Below are 19,163 nucleotides of genomic sequence, written 5' to 3'. Positions count from 1 at the left end.
TATAGAATAAACTTGATAAAGATTAATCATGTTTGGGAAAATCTTTAACAACTAAAATCCTACTAGGATTGTAGATTATCTTAATCATTCAACGTCCTAATACTAACACAACAATTATTATCCAATCACAAAAAAATACACAATAATTTATTAATCTCAAGTAAACATACAAAGAGTAAACAAAGAAAGTGATATGTGTGACGCCCCGACTCCCACGTATGGAAATGTGCGAATCGTGACGTCAGGATGATGACAACATGAGTCACGCATCCCAACGATAAGTGCCAAGTGTGTGTACATACAGAAAGTGTACAACAAAAACGCAGCAGATAATACATTTCTCTTAAAAATTTATCAGTTTTCTCGTTATTTTTTTAAAAAAAATTAAAAGTTAAAACAAAGGACCTCTAAAGCAAAGTCATTAGTTTTGTAGTTTCCAGCCCAATCAAAACCCCGACTCTTCCTTACTCCCCAAGAAAATCTCCTCGCCTCTTTGTTTCCTTGACCTGTAAAGCAAATTCATTAGTTTAAAGTTCATCGGAGCACAACCTATGATCTGTATCTTTTTTCTCAATGGCGAAGCTGAAGATAGGAGGGACATGGGCTGGTGTGATAGAGGTGGTACTAGAGGAATGGACCGTGCCCATGTTGAGGATAGAGGTCGAAAAGCGATCAAACCACAACCCCAAATCCATCAATTTGATTTGCACAGGAAAGATTTTGAGAGATGGCAATGGCAGTGAGCAGCTGGTCCAACTGGGCCTCAAGAACAACGCTAGGATTCTCTCCAGTCGCAGGGCCAACTAAATAGATTTTGAGGCCGAGAAGTTAAAATGTGACATTTTTTCTGTATCGAAGTATATTTTTATTTAAAAATTATTCTTCTTGTTTTTTGAGATGCATAATTGTTAATTAAATTTTTATATTCAAGTTCTTTTAATATTTCATTCTCAATTGATAATATGGTAAGAATATTCTTACTATGCTTCTAAATATTCTAGAATAAATAAATATTAACATAAAACAATAGAACCTAGTTTAGCAAATGGGATTCATTTTTATATAACAGATGAGCACCACTTTTCATATAAAATATTTAATCTGCACAATAAAATAAAATATATTAATATTAATATTCAAAATCAAGAAATAAATTATACAATATGGAAGTTAAAAAAACACCTGAAGGTAACAAATATTCGATGATTACTTATATACTTATATTGAGGTTACATCTCTCTAATTTAGGCATCAGAGTTCTTCTAGGCACCTAGTGCCACTTTCTCGTTTGTTGCAGGTTATCCAAATAGTTGGTTGAAACATGTCATTTACATTTTTATTGCTTTTGCACTCTTTTCTGATCTCCCCTACTTCGTGATCATGAGTTGACAACCCAAACATCAGAATCAAGTTGTATCTATTGTTGGTTTTTCTAGTTTGTGCAGGCACTTGATAGATACATGTACTCAAGTTTATGAAGCAATCATAACAAAAAATGAAATTAATTATTGCACCTACAATAATGTGATTTGGCTCTGTAGCCGTAGATGACATTTTTGTAATGCGATTAACTATTCGTCTTAGTTGCATTTACGTTTTAATGCATTAACCTCTATTCGTTTAGATGACAGAAACTGTAATTTCCCATAAATCATTTTTGTGGCAAAAAGCAGACTTTTGTAGGAAAAACTCTATTCTCACAAGATTTTGTTGTGGGAAGCTCGTGGGATAAAACTCGCCAAAAAAAGTATTATAGCCCACGAAATGTTTAAATCGTGGCAAATACCAATCTTTTCCAACAACACTTCTCGCGACAAGAGCCGATGAAGTTCACCGCAAAAGCACGTCCATTTTTGTTTATGCTCGTGGGAATAAGAGCAATTATCGCGAGAGGTACTGGTGGTATGAGTATTACCCACTAGAACATTTGGTGGAAAAAACTTCTTCTGGCAGAAAAAAAAGTATTTCCCGCGAGTTGTCTTCGCGGCAAATGCTAAACAGAAAAAAAAATAGTAAAATTCATAAAAACATTTATAATATAAGCTAAAAAATTATATACAAACCTTGAGCAATCACACTTTCTACTATTAAGCAATCTTTGATTGATTGTACATTTGGTAATAAGCAAATCTGAGCTAAGAATGCTGGAAGCTTTTGGAATTTTCAATAACCATTCCATGCATCCAACAAGTTGCACTGCAGACCAGAGTAACTAACTGAGTTAGACTAGCTCTAGGACTCATCCAAATCTGTGGAAGAAAAAAACATAGCAGGTATTTTATCCTTAAGAACTACTTATCAAAAAAATTTTACCCTTAAGAACTACAGCCATGTATAAAAACAAACTTTAATATTTAGTACACACCAACAACAATCCCAACCAACATATCACTTCAATAGTTAGTTACCAATTCACATCATTCCACTTCACACTCCCATATATATAACTCAAAGAGTCAAATAGCAACAAGCTTGCTGCCCATGTAATCCAATCCAACACAAATGTAGATATTTTATCCATCTAACACGAGTTCAACACAATAAATAACACAACTGTATAATCATAAACCAAATTCACATATCACAAAATCTGAAAATATATACATACAACAAAAATTATATATACTTGAGAAGGAAAGGTCGAAGCCTACACATAACAAGAGAGAAAACGCAAAGAAAGGGAACCTACTCTTAGCAGTGCAGTGGAAAAGATAAGTGGATATTGGCTGTTGTTCCACTTTGGGTGTAGGAAAACTAAGGTTTTGGTGGATTCTTGGTATTCCTACGGAGTTCTGGAATTAGCTACACACAAAATAAAATAGATGTGTAAAGGAAAAGAAGTGGAGCTGCTGTTGCTCCTTTGCCTTAGCTATTGCACTACTAATTGTTTGATTTTGGCTTCCCCTGTTATGAGGTTCATGAATGGCTAACAAAGATTTAGAATTTGTTGGTTCATTGGCATGGACTGAGGGACTAAAGGTCTTTAAAACAGAGGCTGAATAAGGGAAGGAATATAGAAGACTGAACTCAAAACTCAGAGTTACAAGGACTGATATTCTGCTGCTATAATGCCTTGCAGTAATTTTAGTTCAATCCTTATAGCATTTGTGGCTTGGAGTTTAACCAGGCCAGTAGTGAGAAGGGATGAGAATGACGTGATCAGAGGGTTGGTTTGATGTGCAGCAACTAACTTAGGTGTTTAGGTGCTAGAATCTAATAAAACTAGAGGAATATGAGGCAAGAACAAAAACTAAATTTGCCTAAAGTGATAGGCATGTAACAGGCTGCCAAAGAGAGATGGAGCTGGTCTGATGCAAGGGACTTGTGGCTCATGCACGCACTGATTTATAATGGTTTGACATACAAAAAAAAAATGGAGATTTAAACATAGTTGATTAGAGGAAATGATAGAGCTAAATCTACAACTCTCACACGTGAAAAGCATCAAGAAGATGTCAACAAGGGAAACCAGCAAGCTTGCTTAATCATCATTTCAAACCAGAACTTAAGAGAAGAAAAAAGAAAGCATGCATATTAGAGACATAATCCAAAATATAGGCTTGGAAACATGAGAAAGCAAATTCAAAAGCCTATTAAAGCTGAACCTATGTGAAGTGTGAACAAATAAAAATTACCACAAGAAATACAGAAAATTACAAGCTGAACCTAGATAGGCTGGCATTTGCAATGATTGCTGTCTTTAAGTTTCTACCCAAAGAAGACTGCATTGACAATGATAGTAACATATGAGCTTTTTAATATAAGGACCCTACGCTGGCATTTTTATTTATAAGTAAAGAGTACCCTTGTAACACCCCGTTCCCGAAAAGACATTTTAGAATTTTCGAGGAGCCAGTGTGCTACTACTAAACTTAAATATAAAAAGCTTTTCCTTTTTAACAACGCGCCAGATACGAAAGAATTCCATAAAATAACAAATTTCAATAAATACTGAAAATTTAAAATAAAGTCTGCAGAAGCATTTATTAAAAAAATATACAGAAGTTTTATGTGCTTATCAAAATAATTTATTTAAACCATAGAAATAATCATAGCAAAATCTGTCTAGGTCTCAGCCTTGTCTCCCGGAGTCAAGTCCTGTCCTGCAGTCTCATCTTCATAAATGTCATCACCTGGAGGGTTTAAAACATGAAAAAATAAACTAAAATGAGTCGAATACTCAATAAGCAACACATCATACAGTAAACATAATAAACATAAGGTGTCTTGAAAAGCGTGCATATTCATAAATACATGCATAAAAATCATGAGCATGAACATTAACTTATCTTTCACTTATCATAGGCCGTTACCCACTGTTGACCCCCGTGAGTTAGGGTTAACGAATCTAAAAAGATTCCGATTCCGCCCGTGGCCGCGGGTTGTGGAATCCATACATAAGGAAGACAATACTGGGTGCACTACCAGCATGCACAACCTGGCAATGCAATATGCCCATAACGTAGGTACCGTTTTCATATCATAACATAGGCCGTTACATTTTTATCAAATCATACTTGCATACTTGTCATTTCATAGATTTCAAAAGAAATCACATACATACTTGTCATATCGTATCATAGTTTTCAAACGAAATCGCATTCTTTCATAAATGTCGTGATACGTGTTTCATTGCATAAAATCATGATTTTTCTTTTATAAATAATTTTATGAATAATCTTCACATAAAATCATGCATTTCATAAATAATTTTTATGAATAATCTTTTACAAATAATCATGACTTTTTTATAATTTTATCATGTTTTGGGTACGTAAAAAGGGGCTTCCAATAAAGGGCATACATGCATAATATCTTTTATAAAAAGACAAACAGCTCACTGTACATAAGCGTAAGGATATGATCATGCTACTTACCTCGTAGCGCTAATCCAATATTTCCGGGCGCGACTGATTTCCTATAAGATAGACACGTAGTTTACGTAGTTTACGTAAATTTCTACTTAAAGACATACCTCTTAATTAAACTAGAAATTCCAACTTAATCTATATTTTTCATTAACTTTGATCTTTCAAACTCTAAAATCACATTGACTCCATAATATTGACATCAATTCTGTATATCTAGAGTTTATATGCAGAACTTAAAAATACAACTCTATCACTATGATACAAATCTAATTAACCTCAAGTCCAATAAAAATATAAGTCTATTTAAAGATCATTAGAATTTTGTAAGAGTTGAAATCTAGCCCATAAATATAATACTGTACTACCTGAGTCCAAACAAAAAAAATGAAAATAAGCCCATCTCACCCTCATACGGGCCTAAGGCCCAAGGCCCATCAGAAACTAAGGGTTCTTCCTAGAACCCGAAACATGGCTAACCAAAACTAAGGCAAAAACAGAGTTGAGACTGACTCTGCGATGGTCCGAAACTCACCGAGGGATGAAGAAGCTCACTGCGATGGTAGTCTGGGCGGCTGGCAGGGGGTCACGACGGCGCAACCGAAGGCTCCACTGAGTATGGTGGTGCAATCAGTGAGAGAAAGAGAGAGAGTTTAGAGAGAGAGAATTCTGCTAAACCGAAAACAACCGAGAGAGAGTGGAGGCTAGCGACGGTCGTGGGTTTACCGGAAGGGAGTGGGCTCGACGGAGTTCGGCTGGTCGGTACTTTCTGTGCCGTGGGAGAGGTGGTTCGGTGTCTCTTACGGTGGCTACTGTGGAGAAGGTGACTGCATGCTCCGTTTCGACGTGCAAAAACAGTGGTGCGTCCGTGGCTGCTACGGCGTGCCTTGGCGGCTGAGGGTGATCCGATGTATTCTATGGTGGTCAGTGGTGGCGTCGGCGAGTTCTGTGGCTGAGGGTGGCCGGGCTGTGGCTTACGGTCGAAGAGTTCAGTGCTCTGTTTTTTAGGGCTAAAACAGGGGAGGATGCAGCGGGTTTATGGCTTTTTCGAGGACGGGCCGTGCGGTGGTTCTGTGCGTGTGGAGGAAAAGTGAACTAACACGGCAGTGGGATTTACGGTGGAGGGAGAGGTGGTCTGCTGGACGAGCTTGAGGGAGATGGTGGAGCTTGTCTTCTCGGACGTGTGCTACGGTTTGAGGGGAGGAGGTTTGTGGCAAGTGCTCTGTGTGCGTGAGTGTATAAATAAATACAGTGTCGTGCAAGCGGAGGAAAAGAAAGGAGCCGTGCATGCGTACGTTTGATGCGCGATGGGAAGACTCACGATGGGGCATTGCGGCTTGCATCCGTATGAATATATGTTTCAGAACCTAGAAGAAAACCCTAGAAAGAAAAAGAGACGTGCATGTGTATGTGCATGTGAGTAGATTAGATTTCGCGTTTGAAATTCAAAGAAGAAAAAAAAACCGGCAAGAGGAGTTGTATTATGAAGAGGATTCAAGGGTTGGACAGAAATAATAATAGTAAAAATAATAATAATAATAATAATAGAGCCTTAATAAAATTATTTAAATTTTATCCCTAAAAAAAAAATTATAGGGTCGGGTCGTTACAACCCTACATTCACAATGATAGCTGCGTGCCTTGTTCATACAGATTTGGGAAAAAGTGATGTATATAATACTTCATACGTAGTCTATTAGCTGTTCAATGTCATCAAGGGAAAAAGTGATACAAGCCATAGATTTGGGCATTTCATACCTCAACAATACTAGCTATTAGTTTAATAGCCAAAAGAAGCTGCCAAGCAATTTAAAAATAAAAATAAAAAATATCATTTGCATAAGACCATGGTCTGATATCCTACTGAGCTTAGTCCATTGCATTGTATAAAATTCAACTGCAACTGCATTGTATAAGTCCATTGCATTGTATAAAATTGTTTCACGGGTACAAATATATGAATCATAAAACCATGTAATGCAATTGCAACTGAATTGTTAATGAACATAGAAAGTCAATGATTGCAAACCTCAGTAGAGATCCATGACTAGCAGTAAGAAAATTTTGCACACGGGGAGAGATGTACCAATGGTTAAAAAAAGCATGTTACAAGCACATTTATGTAGCTATATAGAGAAGGATTTTCGAACAATATGCATTGAAAAGAATTACCTATCCAACATCAAGAAGTTATAAGGAGTTATATAACAGAATTAGTTCAAAAAACCATACACAAGCGAGACTATGTATTTATAAGCATGCTTCTCTATGTATTTATAAGCATGACTTCCGATAGATAATACTCACATATGTATTTATAAGCATGAAAACCCACTTACAGGTGCAGACATACCAAATGCATAACAAAACTAAAAAGGAACAAAGCACAAATTTGTTGAGCCTAAATCCAAAACCTTAAGCTATCTAATTTTGAAGTGGTTGCATTTAGACTCTCCACTTACCCAAGAATTAATGCTTCTAACAGATGGAAAGAAAGGCATAGGAGGTTTGAAAGCTATCGACGGTAAACCAAAAATCTTTGAATCAACCAAGTAAAAAAGCATAGTGAACTTCAATGAAAGTTATAAAAGAAACATAGTCGAACTTCATAAATAGCCCATTATACTGCCAGACATTCAATAGCTAAAGTCAGTCCAAGTTGGCCCGGTTTCCCATTTACTACACACAAGATAATAATGAAGTCTAATGTTTTTACATGGTATCAAGTTTACAACAAATAAATACATGCATATACTTATAGAAAAAAATATAAACATTTCAATATATTAATCGATCAACATATGTGAGTGATAAAAGCTGAATCTTTTACAAGATTTTAACTCAAGTGAGGTACTTTATTCATGCACTTTATGGTTGCAACTTAACTCATTTTGAGCTCAAGTGCAAATCACCCATAAAGAATCTTTCTTATTGCATTCTTTTCAAACTTCGAACAAACAAGTAGAGTGCATCTTCCGATAGAGCAGCACGTCCAATTCATAAAAGGTGTAAACATTAAATTAACACCAAAGTAGTGAGGTTAATGTAAATAAAAGCATTTATTTCTACGGTACTAAACAAAACCTGAAGTTTAAAAGGTTTGGAAATAGAAAACAAACACATTTTAAAAAGAGGGGGAGACGAACTGTGTAGAGTAAGTACAGGGGATTTCTTACCTTCAATTTGAGAGAGAAGAGACCGAAGGGTAGAGATAGAGAGAGCTTATAATTGGAGACAGAGTAGGGGAGGGTCACCGGCGTGAGGCGGCGCTGGAGGTGGAGCCGTCGACATCGGCTGCGTGCCCTGGTTGGGAGGTAAGCTGTGGAGTTTCGGCTGGGGGGGACGGCGATATGGAGAGCTGGTATCGGGCGTGGGGAAGAAAGAAATAAGAGTGAAAAATGAGTTTTGATATTTAAAAGTATTTGCGGCGATTCCTTATCGCCATGGTATCTCATAGCTCCTCGCCGCAAAAATAAGTAGTTAGTTCGGTGTTATACGATTTATTTGCGGCGACAAATATTCGCCGCAAAAACTCGTTTGTTTCGCCGTAGAAAGTATATTATCGTCAAGTTTATCTTTATAAATTGAACTTGCTTAGAAGAAAGTTACAATTTACCCTAAAGTTTATCACATGATTGCAATAAAGAAAATAGTAACTAAAAATTAAAATAGTAAAGCAAGTGGGAAAAATAAAAAGAAGGAACCGAAGAAAAAAATCGATAGATATCGCTGATATTTATCCTCTTTCTAGATGGTAAGGTTAAATTTTTATTTTACATGCACGTGGCATTATTAATCAAAATAAGTGATTTGGCACCATAACTACAACACTTAAGATAATCACTATAACATCCTATTTTGAACATAAAAGTGTACATATTGTGAACGATAAATGCTTAAAGTTACGATCACATCTTTTATTTATTAAATGTTAGAATATAATTTTTTAATATTAGTTTTGTTTTGACATTAGAAAAAGTTAAATTATTTATTATATTTTATATAAAAATTTAAAAAAATTATAATAATTAAGAGATAAGATAGTTTGTATTGTGTAACCAAACGACCTAAAGTATATTATAAACTAAAATTTGACATGTGAGCCGTGTGGATGATGTATCCCACCACATCAACTTAACTTATAAATAGAATTTTTCTTAAATTTTTAGAAATACGTGTCCCACATCCAACTTCAAATTGACTTATATAAAATCTGTGAGATGAAAGCATAGGAATTAAGTTGGTAAAAATTTTGAAAGCAAAAGATTTAAAATAGAGTGATCAGTGACTCAGGGGCATGCTTGGTAACACCAAACATTTCTAAAATTTCTGATAACTTTACTCTCAACTATCAATCAAAGACAAAATACTTCTCTATTTCAATTTTTAAACTTTTCATTAAATCATTAACTAATTATTACCTAAACATAAAAATTAATACAATTTTTAAGAATTTTAAAATTAAAATTATATTAAACAATTATAATAAATAATTATATTCAAATAATTTTTTAATTTTAAATATGTACTTTCACAAACTGCAATACAATATTTATTTTAAATAATACTTTTAGTCAATTTGTTTCTCTCATTTATTAAAACTCAATAAAATATATTTATTGAACATATTTTACTATTATTAACAAAATATCAAAATAATTTAAATATCCAAAAGGCAAACTTATCCTTAAACTAATGCAATGGGTTCGAACTCCTCACCCGCTTGTATATAAAAATTAAAAATAAATAAATAAAAAAGTCTTTTTGTCCATCTCCACCAATCAAGGTTTCCTCAAATAATGTAACCATGATACCACGCACCGGCTATATGTATTTAAGAAGACTTCAAGCTGGAACCCAGTCGGTATGGATAAGTCATCACCATGGATCAAGACTTCCTAGATAGTAATCGGTAGAAATATGTGTATATTGAGAAAGGAAGAGATCGAAATTCCGTCTACTCTCACCTGCTCTATTGACCACCACTCACGTCTCACGCCATAGAAATTCATAGAAGACTTATAGCTAGGGCTGTAAGTCGACCGGTCCGGACCGAGAAAACCGACCGGACCGACTGGTTCGGTCCGGACCGGACCGGACCGAGAATATGCATTCTCGGTTTCGGTCCGCAGAAATTGAGATTTTCGGTCTTCGGTCCGGTCCCGGGTTTAGGTGTTTTCGGACCGGACCGGACCGGACCGGACCGAGAAGCATTGGACCGGACCGGACCGGACCGAATTGGACCGGACCGGACCGACAAAAAAAATAAATTATATATTTATATTTTTTATATAATAAATTATGTAATTTTCATCTAACCTACCACATGGTCCAATTAACCTATCATCAATTCACCACTAACTAATTAGTAGACATTTACAAATACAAGACTACATCTATCTAGATTCTACATTATTAGATAACATTTTTTAATATATCTAAATTATAAGTAAGTATAAAGCAATTAAAAATTTAAAAGTAACTAATGTAAATTATAATTAACTTCATGATTCATGTATGACATGAATATCAATTAACTCACCTATGAGTCTATGACTAATTCACCATTAACTAATTTATAAGTTAGAAGTTAGAACTATAATAAATTGTAATACATTGACTTACTCTAAATTAGTAATAAAGTAACAATTAACATCATCAATATAATTATAAGTTTATAACTAAACTAAATTTATAACTAAATCAATGTAAGTCTATAAGTTATAATAACTAGTAACTACAAGTCTATAAGTCTATATATAGTCTCAATACAACTAATACTATGACTAATGACTAATGAGTATTACTAATGAGTCAATGACTAATGAGTAATGAGTCTATATGATATATCACTGATTCACTATGACTCTAATTTACTATTAGTAATTTAATATAGTATAGTCCATAATTTAGTATCCATGTGTTATTATATAATATATATTCCATAATATATAACATATATAATTATATTATTAGTATCACTATTACTATTAGAGTATAATATATAATATTATCATTAATTATTTTTTTAATGAGTTAAAAGAATAATCACCATTAAATAGTTTAATTAAATTTACAATTTAAATAATTTTTTTAATTAATTTTTGTGCCAAAAAGATAAAAAAAATCACAAGTTTAAAATGAAAACACATCAAGTTTGGAAAACATCAAACGGCGCCGTTATTCAGAAAATTGGACTTAAACGGTGCCGTTTAAGTCCCAACCGGTCATATGCATTCACTGGTTGCGTGAAACGGCGTCGTTTCACGCAACCTTTTTTTTTTAAATGAGTGCAAGCTTACTTAAACGGTGCCGTTTGGGTTCTTATTTAATCCAAACGGCGCCGTTTCGTCACCCCCCTTTCCCCAGTTAGCCCCCGGCCCCCACCCCCCCTCCACGAGCCACGAAATTCACCCTCTCACTTCTCAGTTTCCATTTCCGTAACCCTAGCAGCCGCGCGACTTCCCCCCTCTCCAGCAGCCCAGCCCCTCCGTTCGGTCCCCTGAAAATTCCAGCCGGCAGTCCATCGTCTGAGTCGTCATCGTTGGGACCCCAAAAAATTACAACCGACAGCCCCACTCAACCGCTCCGGTGCTGCCTCAGACTTCAAAGCCTCACTCTCGGACCCTCGGTATGTTTATTTCATTTCATCTACTTGTAATTCTCGGTATCTTGATCTTGAATATTGTGAATTTGTGTGGGTATAAAATTTCGGATGCCCGAATATGAAACCCTTTTTTCCTCTTGATTTTGTTTATTTATTGGCCCTCTTGTTTGGTGTGTGTGTGTGTGTATAATGTAAGATCATTGTCATTAATCTCTCAATGACTTGTAAATGGATTACATATCCGAACATTGTTATTAATCTTTTTTTTTTTGATAAGTCCGAACATTGTTATTAATCTGTGTGTGTGTGTGTGTATAATGTAAGATCACCATCTCTTATCCGCTAGGCGTTCCTGTTTTCAATCTCCTAGTTTTCTAGACTTCAATACTTCTTCTCTTTCTCATCTTCTTGTTAGTTGAGTGTTTTCTTTTGTACACTTCCTGTATATTTGAGTTGCGCTTGTCTGTGCTCTTAATAAAATGAATTAATCATAAAAAAAAAAAAAAAATACACACAGGATCATCACATTTACTTGCATTACTTCACCTCCGTATATGTGTTGATGTATATATCCAACATGAGCATCAACATGATCAGTTGTCGTGCATTAAAGTCAGCTACTTGGTCACCTTAAAAAAATCCAGTGACTTGGTCAACTCCATTTCATTCTTTTTTTTTCATTTTTTTCACTATTTGCTTCCTATCTATATAGTCATGCTAGCTGGAAACTCCTGTGAATGTTGGTCTTACTTCTCTTATGGATCAAATATATGGTTAGTGCACTTGTTAATACTCTAATTTACTGTGTTTGTTGCTGAATCCCCGTGGTGATTATAGTGAACTTACAAATGCAGGAGAATATATTTGTCTTTATATGTAAATATTGGGAGATAGCCATGTCTGCTGGCCCGTTTTGGTTGCTATTGCTGTGTCCTTTTCCTTATCATGATTTTTTTTTGGAGGGTAGACAACACTTAAAAAAAAAAGAGGGTAGACTTTTATCTCTGCTTGTAGTACTTTCTAGATATTGGATCTGATTTTTTAATGGGATGTGTGCTATATTTGAATTGAAATAATTCTAGTGCTATTTTAAGTATTTTTACCAACTTCATCCTTTGTTGGGCTTCAACGTGGAAGATAAGTTGACAACTAAATTGGAAATTATTTCAACTTATCTCATCTCTCAATCTCAATAGGGTCTAATCAATGTGTGTAGTTCCATTGATGAATGAATATAAAAAGAGAAAAAAATATAATTTTTAAAAAAATATTATTATAATTTGAATTTTTTTTAAATATAATTATATAGACTTACATAAGTAGTTCTTATTTGAAGATTGTATGAGTCATTTTAATTTTAATTGTTTAGAAGTGCCCGTTTCTTTTTGTCACTCCTCTTGGTTTACCAATTAAATGGAATGAATTTTTGGTTGTGTTCTTAATGCTTCATTGACTTTCTTGTATCCCTTTCTAGCACCTTTTTATGTAACTAACTAACTAAGTGTAATATGTAACATATTTATTGATTATATGTTATTTTTATTTAATTCCATTTCTTTTTTTTTTTCTAGATGGAAACGATTCCAGAATTATTTCCACATGATTCTACTACAGATGATGTAGAGTCAACACAGGCTACACATGGGCAAGACATTCCTCCACTCCCACCCAATGTAAGTGTTAATAGTACACATAGTGGTAGTGGTAGACATAGGTCAATGGTTTGGGATCACTTTACAAAAATACCAAAATGTGATCCAAATAAACCTAGGGCTGCATGTAATTACTGTGGTGCTTCGTATGCATGTGATACGAAGACCAATGGTACAAAGTCCATGAAGTATCATATTGAAAAACAATGTAAGAAATGTCCATTGAGACAGACAGATAAGTCTCAAACTACTCTCGGTTGGAAGGCGGGTGTAGGAAGTGTTAGTGGGGAATTTGTGCCCATATCATTTAGTGTTGAGGCTTGCAGACAAGGCTTAGCAGAAATGATTATTCTTTATGAGTTGCCATTTAGGTTCGTTGAAGGGGAGGGTTTCAAGAAGTTTATGCTCATTGTTTGCCCTAAGTGGGTCGGGATTCCATCTCGTGTTACGGTTGCGAAGGATTGTTTTAATGTGTATATAAGGGAAAAAAGTAAGTTGAGAAGTGCTCTTCAAGGGCAACGAGTTTCCCTCACCACGGATACATGGACATCCGTGCAAAACCTCAACTATATGTGTCTCACTGCACACTTTATTGATGATAATTGGAAACTACACAAAAGAATTCTTTCTTTTTGTTTGGTTGAGAATCACAAGGGTGATACACTTGGTAGAGCCATAGAGATGTGCTTGCATGATTGGGGGAGACCGAAAATACTTGCAATCACACTTGATAATGCAAGTTCTAATAATGGAGCAATTTCTTATTTGAAGAAAAAAACCAAGTATAGGAAGGACACTGTTTTGGAACATGAATTCTTGCATGTTCGGTGTTGTGCCCACATCCTAAACTTAATTGTCCGTGAGGGGTTGAGGGAATTTGATGAGTCTATTGTGAAGGTGAGATGTGTTGTGAAATATGTTAAGTCCTCACCTCAAAGGTGGACTACATTTAAGAAGTGTATTGGGTTGGAAGAAATTGCAAGCAAAAGTGGCATTTGTTTAGATGTACCAACTAGGTGGAACTCCACCTATCTTATGTTGGAGGGGGCTTTAAAATTTTGAAAAGCTTTTGAACGGTTGGAAGAAGAAGATTCGGGATTCCTTAGTAGTGTTGGAGACGATGATGTCGATGATGATGAAATTGGTGATATAGTGAATAGGAGAACATCAAAGAAGTTAGGGCCTCCCAATAATAATGATTGGGAGAAGGTAAAGTTGTTTGTAAAGTTTCTTGAACTATTTCATGATGCAACTTTATCTTTTTCGGGGAATCAATATGTAACTTGCAATTCTTTCTTTCTGGAGTTAGTTAAAATATCTGATGCAATTGAAGTGGAGTGTGAAATAGGAAGCCCTGTGGTAGGATTAATGGCCACAAATATGAAGAAAAAATTTGAAAAATATTGGGGCGACTTAGATAATATGAATATGTTGTTGTTTGTTGGGATTATTCTCGATCCTCGGTATAAGATGCGATATTTTGACTTTGCATTGGAATGCATGTATGCCAGTGACCCCACAAAAGCGATTGATTTGAGTTGGAAGGTGAAAAATGCTTTAATCCGCATGTATGAGGCATACACTGATAATGACGAAGGCTGCAATTCTGATTTACAACAGCAGCGCACAAGTCCCCCACGTGAAGAAGTAAATTCTACAGATGGTAGTGGTAGTGGTAGAGTTGATAGGACGGCAGAAAGAATGGCCATATTCAAGCAGCGGTTACAGTCGGAAAATACTTTAGGGAGCAAGAATGAGGTTGATAGATACCTAACTGAAAGTTGTGAGGAGGCGTTCCCAAGTTTTGACATTCTTATTTGGTGGAGGGTTAATTCAGTTAGATATCGTGTACTTTCAAAAGTTGCACGAGATGTATTCGCAATACCGGTATCTACAGTGGCTTCTGAATCTACATTTAGCACGGCGGGTCGTGTCCTTGATCCTTTTCGAAGTAGTTTATCTCCGATGATGGTTGAGGCTCTCATTTGTACACAGAATTGGCTTCGTTCTTCTTCTATTCCCATCAACCTTAAGACTTTAATGAATGAGGTGGAGGATTTTGAAAGGCAGTTGGGTATGTTTCTTACTTACTTCATTTTATAACTTTTTTTTTATAAGTACATCATTTTATAACTTTTATGAGTTATAATACTATATGTTATGTAAATTTATATAATTTGTTTTATTTATTTATTGTATAGAACTTGTTCGGGACGGTGACAATTCTATGGAGGCTTCAAATACAATGTCAACCAATGCAAGTTAATGAGGTGAATCTATTTTAGCTTGTTAGTTTTCAATTTTCACTTTTGTTATTTCCTAATAATTTCTTTGTTTACACTTTACAGAATACTGTGAAAGATGAAAAGTATGCCAAGCCAAAAGATGTAGGAAGCTATGGCTTATGAGCTGTCAGGAGAAGAATTATCTTTATTGTAATTTGTATTTAGAGCTTTTAATTTTTCAGTTATTTGGGAATTGTATAATTTTTAATTTTCATTATAATTTATCTATGCTTTGGAATGATTTTTTTTTTCTTTCTTACTTTTAGAAGCCAAATCTGCTTAGAATGTTATTTCAATTTTCTTTCATTATCTAGTATAATTTTTAGTTTAATCATGTTTAAATTGTTTGGAATCTTTGGATGGATTAGTAGTAAGAAAATCAAGTAGCTATTCATTTTTTAAAGTTTTTTATGGATATAGACAATTTATTTTTTGTACTAAAACCTTTTATTCAAATTTATTCACTGTAATTTAGTTAACATATTGCTTGGCAACATAGTTACACAAGTATTATTAATTTATTATATTGACAATTTTTTTATGATTATTTTTATTTTCCCTTTAAGTTCTTTTGTATTTTTTGGCTTCAAATTGGATAAATTGTTAGTGGGCTTTCACCATTGGGCCGAAAAAACAGAGGAATAAAATTGGGGTTGAGGGACCATTGGGCCGAAAAAATAGAGGAAGAAGATTGGGCTTTTGGCCCATCCAGTTAGGATTGGACCGAATAGGACCGACCAGACCGGACCGGACCGAATTGGACCGGACCGGACCGAATTCACCCCTACTTATAGCTATGTTTGGAGTAGAGATAAGTTGAGTTAATTTATAATTAGTAATATTTTGTAAGTCTCATTGATATGTGTACAATGTAAATAAATTAATATATGTATTTAAATGTATGAAATAGGCCGTTAAAATGTGTTAACTTTTTTAATGGGAAGTTGAAAAAGTAGTAGATTCCACCAATTAATGGTTTGAGATAAGTTGAGTTAAGGTCAACAACCAAACATAGAAGATTGGATTATTTCATCTTATCTCCTCTTATTTCCTTTCCAAAAATTATTTAAATATTAACAGTACTTTTCAATTTAAAATTTTTAACTTTTTCATCTAATCATTACCTAATCATTACAACTTCTTCAAACTTTCAAACAAAACACAAAAAATAATTATATTTTTTCAAATCTCAAAACAAAAATTATATTAAAAAATTATATTCTAACAATATTTTAATTTTATAATATTTGTATTCAACTTTTTCTCAGCCTTTTTCAAAATCTCATAAAATATCATAACCCAAACTTTAATTCATTACCATACACAAAATATTTCTCTACTATTTATAAATTTCTCTATGCTTAAGATATTTTATTTGTCGTTGTAATAATGCACTATTAAAGCGACCCTAACGATGGGCTACAAAAAGATCGGCTCAAGTTCAATTTGTGTTATTTTGAAGTTTGTAAAATTTTAAGTAGTGTTTATATTTGAAAAATGATTATGTAATGATTATATGAGAAAGTTAAAAATTTAAAATTTAAAAATATCTTGTGTTTAAGTGATATTTGAGAATATAATTACAAGAATTTTAAAAATTCTATATCTCATCTATATGTCCAAACGAGCCTTTTAAGTCTCTTATCTAAAATCTAGAGTACTAATTTGTGTAGACTTATATGTATAATAATTAAATATGATATACGCGTTCAAAATTAAATTCTTTTCTAAACCAAAATTTGAAGTATCAATAGTGTGGATGATGCCTCTCTCACAACAACTTATAAATACAATTTTTCTTAAAATTCTAGAATTATGTGTCGCACATCCAACTTCAATTTGACTTATATAAAAATGTGTGAGATTCCTCTTGTACCCCCACCTTGATTGGCCCTCTCTTAACTCGAGATGAAAGCAAAGGAAGTTGGTTAAAAATTTTAAAGCAAAAGATTTAAAACAGAGTAACTAGTCAGACTAAAAATCAATGATCACTGAGTCAAGGTCTTCTCAAATAATGCAACGGTGATAATAATCGGTGGAAATATGTGTATTATATGTCATCAGCATAGAAGAGTTTCTAACGGTGGAAATATGTGTATTATAGGTAGAAAAGAAGAGACAAAAAAGTAAAACAAATTAAATATATAAAAACTTAAAAAGTGCTTTAACGAGATTTTATAAAAATAAATTTATAAATTAATGTAACTTGATATATATTGTCAGATTTGTTTTTTAAGAAAAACTCTCCTACTTTTATTCATCCACAAAGGGCAAAGCTTATTACAATAAAACCTCAATCCACCGAAAAGAAACAAGAAATTACAATTCTTACCCCAAACAATAACAATAATAGACAGAAATTACCCAAGTTAACGCCTTAAACACTGCAAGCTCAATCTATCCAATCTAAGAATACCCCTCGAAAGACAAGTCAAGGCAGTGCCACCCACATATCTCGCATTTTCCCTTTCCTCACCCCTGCGCGCCAAAAAATCCGCGACTTGATTTCCTTCCCGGAATTGGTGTACTATCCGAAAATTAATACCCTGAAGCTCCCGAGGAAGTTCCTCCCAAAAGTCCCACAAGTATCAAACCGTGCAGTAGTTCTTCACACTACTACTTTCGAATCACACTCAATAATCACCTGACTAAAACCCATCTCCTTGCAAAAAATACACCCTCCTTCAGAGCCCTCAAATTCAACCTCATTGTTAGTGCCATGACCAAAGTACTGTGAGAAAGCACCCTTTACACTCCCAGTATGATCCCGAACTACTCCTCTGCCTCCACAGTTCCCCAGGTTCCCCCAGCAGCTACCATTGACATTAAACTTCATCCATCCCTCCGCTGGCTTGCACCACCTGATAAGCCTTTGTCGTCATATTCTCTTCGAAAGTAGAGGAATTTGAAATTCCGAAAGGACCTGCACATCAACTGACGATAAATCCTTTGTTTCTATTAGCTCCTCAGCCAACCTCTGAATCCAGAATTTAATGGAGATCCAAACAGCTTCTACCGTCTCCATCTGTCCCTCCATGTGAGCCTTACACCGACGATACCACAATCTCCATGTTATCAAACTCGAAATGGGGCCTATTATAGTGCCCCGTTGCAACAATTTCCTAGCACAAGCTTGCCAATGTAAAACACGTGCCCACCACGTCCCCATCGGCATGCATGGAACTCCCAGAGCCTTCATCGCTTTCAACCAAATTTCTTTAGCAAACTCCGCCTATACTAAGTACCTGGTGTTGAACACAACAGTCACATTGTGATGCTAGATCGACCTTGCACTCTTTTATCCACATGTAGGCATCAGAACCTTGCTTTCCACATACAGACCGTAATCTTCTTTGGCAAAACATGATCCCAAAGCCAGTCTAGCCCATGGAACAAATGACCCTTTGCCCTGATGATGTCCCACGCATTAGCAGTCGAGAAGACTCCATTTGTGGCTGTCTTCTATATAAAAACATCAGGCCCCTCTCTCCCAGCTATAATCTTCCGTATGATAACCTCTGCAATCTCTGCACCCACCAGTTCCTCTAGTAAGTCATAGTTCCATGAACCATCAATGCAGCAATCCTTAATCTGAAGGGAAGGATTAACAACATGGACTTGATTACAAAGAGGGCCCTCTGCCAACCATCGATCATATGAAAAGGAAGCTTTACCCTCATGCACTCGCATCTGCATGTTTTCCCAAACATAAGGAAAAACCATGATAATCGACTTTCAAAATCGAGAACAC

At 34.9% G+C, this 19,163-nt stretch overlaps 1 protein-coding gene and 1 long non-coding RNA gene across 3 annotated transcripts in view; one reads left to right on the top strand and one right to left on the bottom strand.

The window, feature by feature from the left end:
- The window catches only part of LOC109005318 (receptor-like protein 56), a 75,324-nt gene that overhangs the window by 32,223 nt on the left and 23,938 nt on the right, over positions 1-19,163 (top strand). The gene's annotated exons all lie outside the window — the stretch shown is intronic.
- On the bottom strand, positions 4,086-8,231 carry LOC118349601. The gene is made up of 3 exons (XR_004802608.1): positions 8,045-8,231; positions 4,878-4,918; positions 4,086-4,133 (listed from the first exon to the last, which is right to left on the bottom strand). It is a non-coding gene; the product is annotated as an uncharacterized LOC118349601 (long non-coding RNA).

Source organism: Juglans regia, chromosome 10, assembly GCF_001411555.2.
Source record: "Juglans regia cultivar Chandler chromosome 10, Walnut 2.0, whole genome shotgun sequence".
NCBI lineage: Eukaryota > Viridiplantae > Streptophyta > Magnoliopsida > Fagales > Juglandaceae > Juglans > Juglans regia.
Note: the sequence above shows the minus strand (reverse complement) of the source record. Positions and strands in the feature narration are given on the sequence as shown.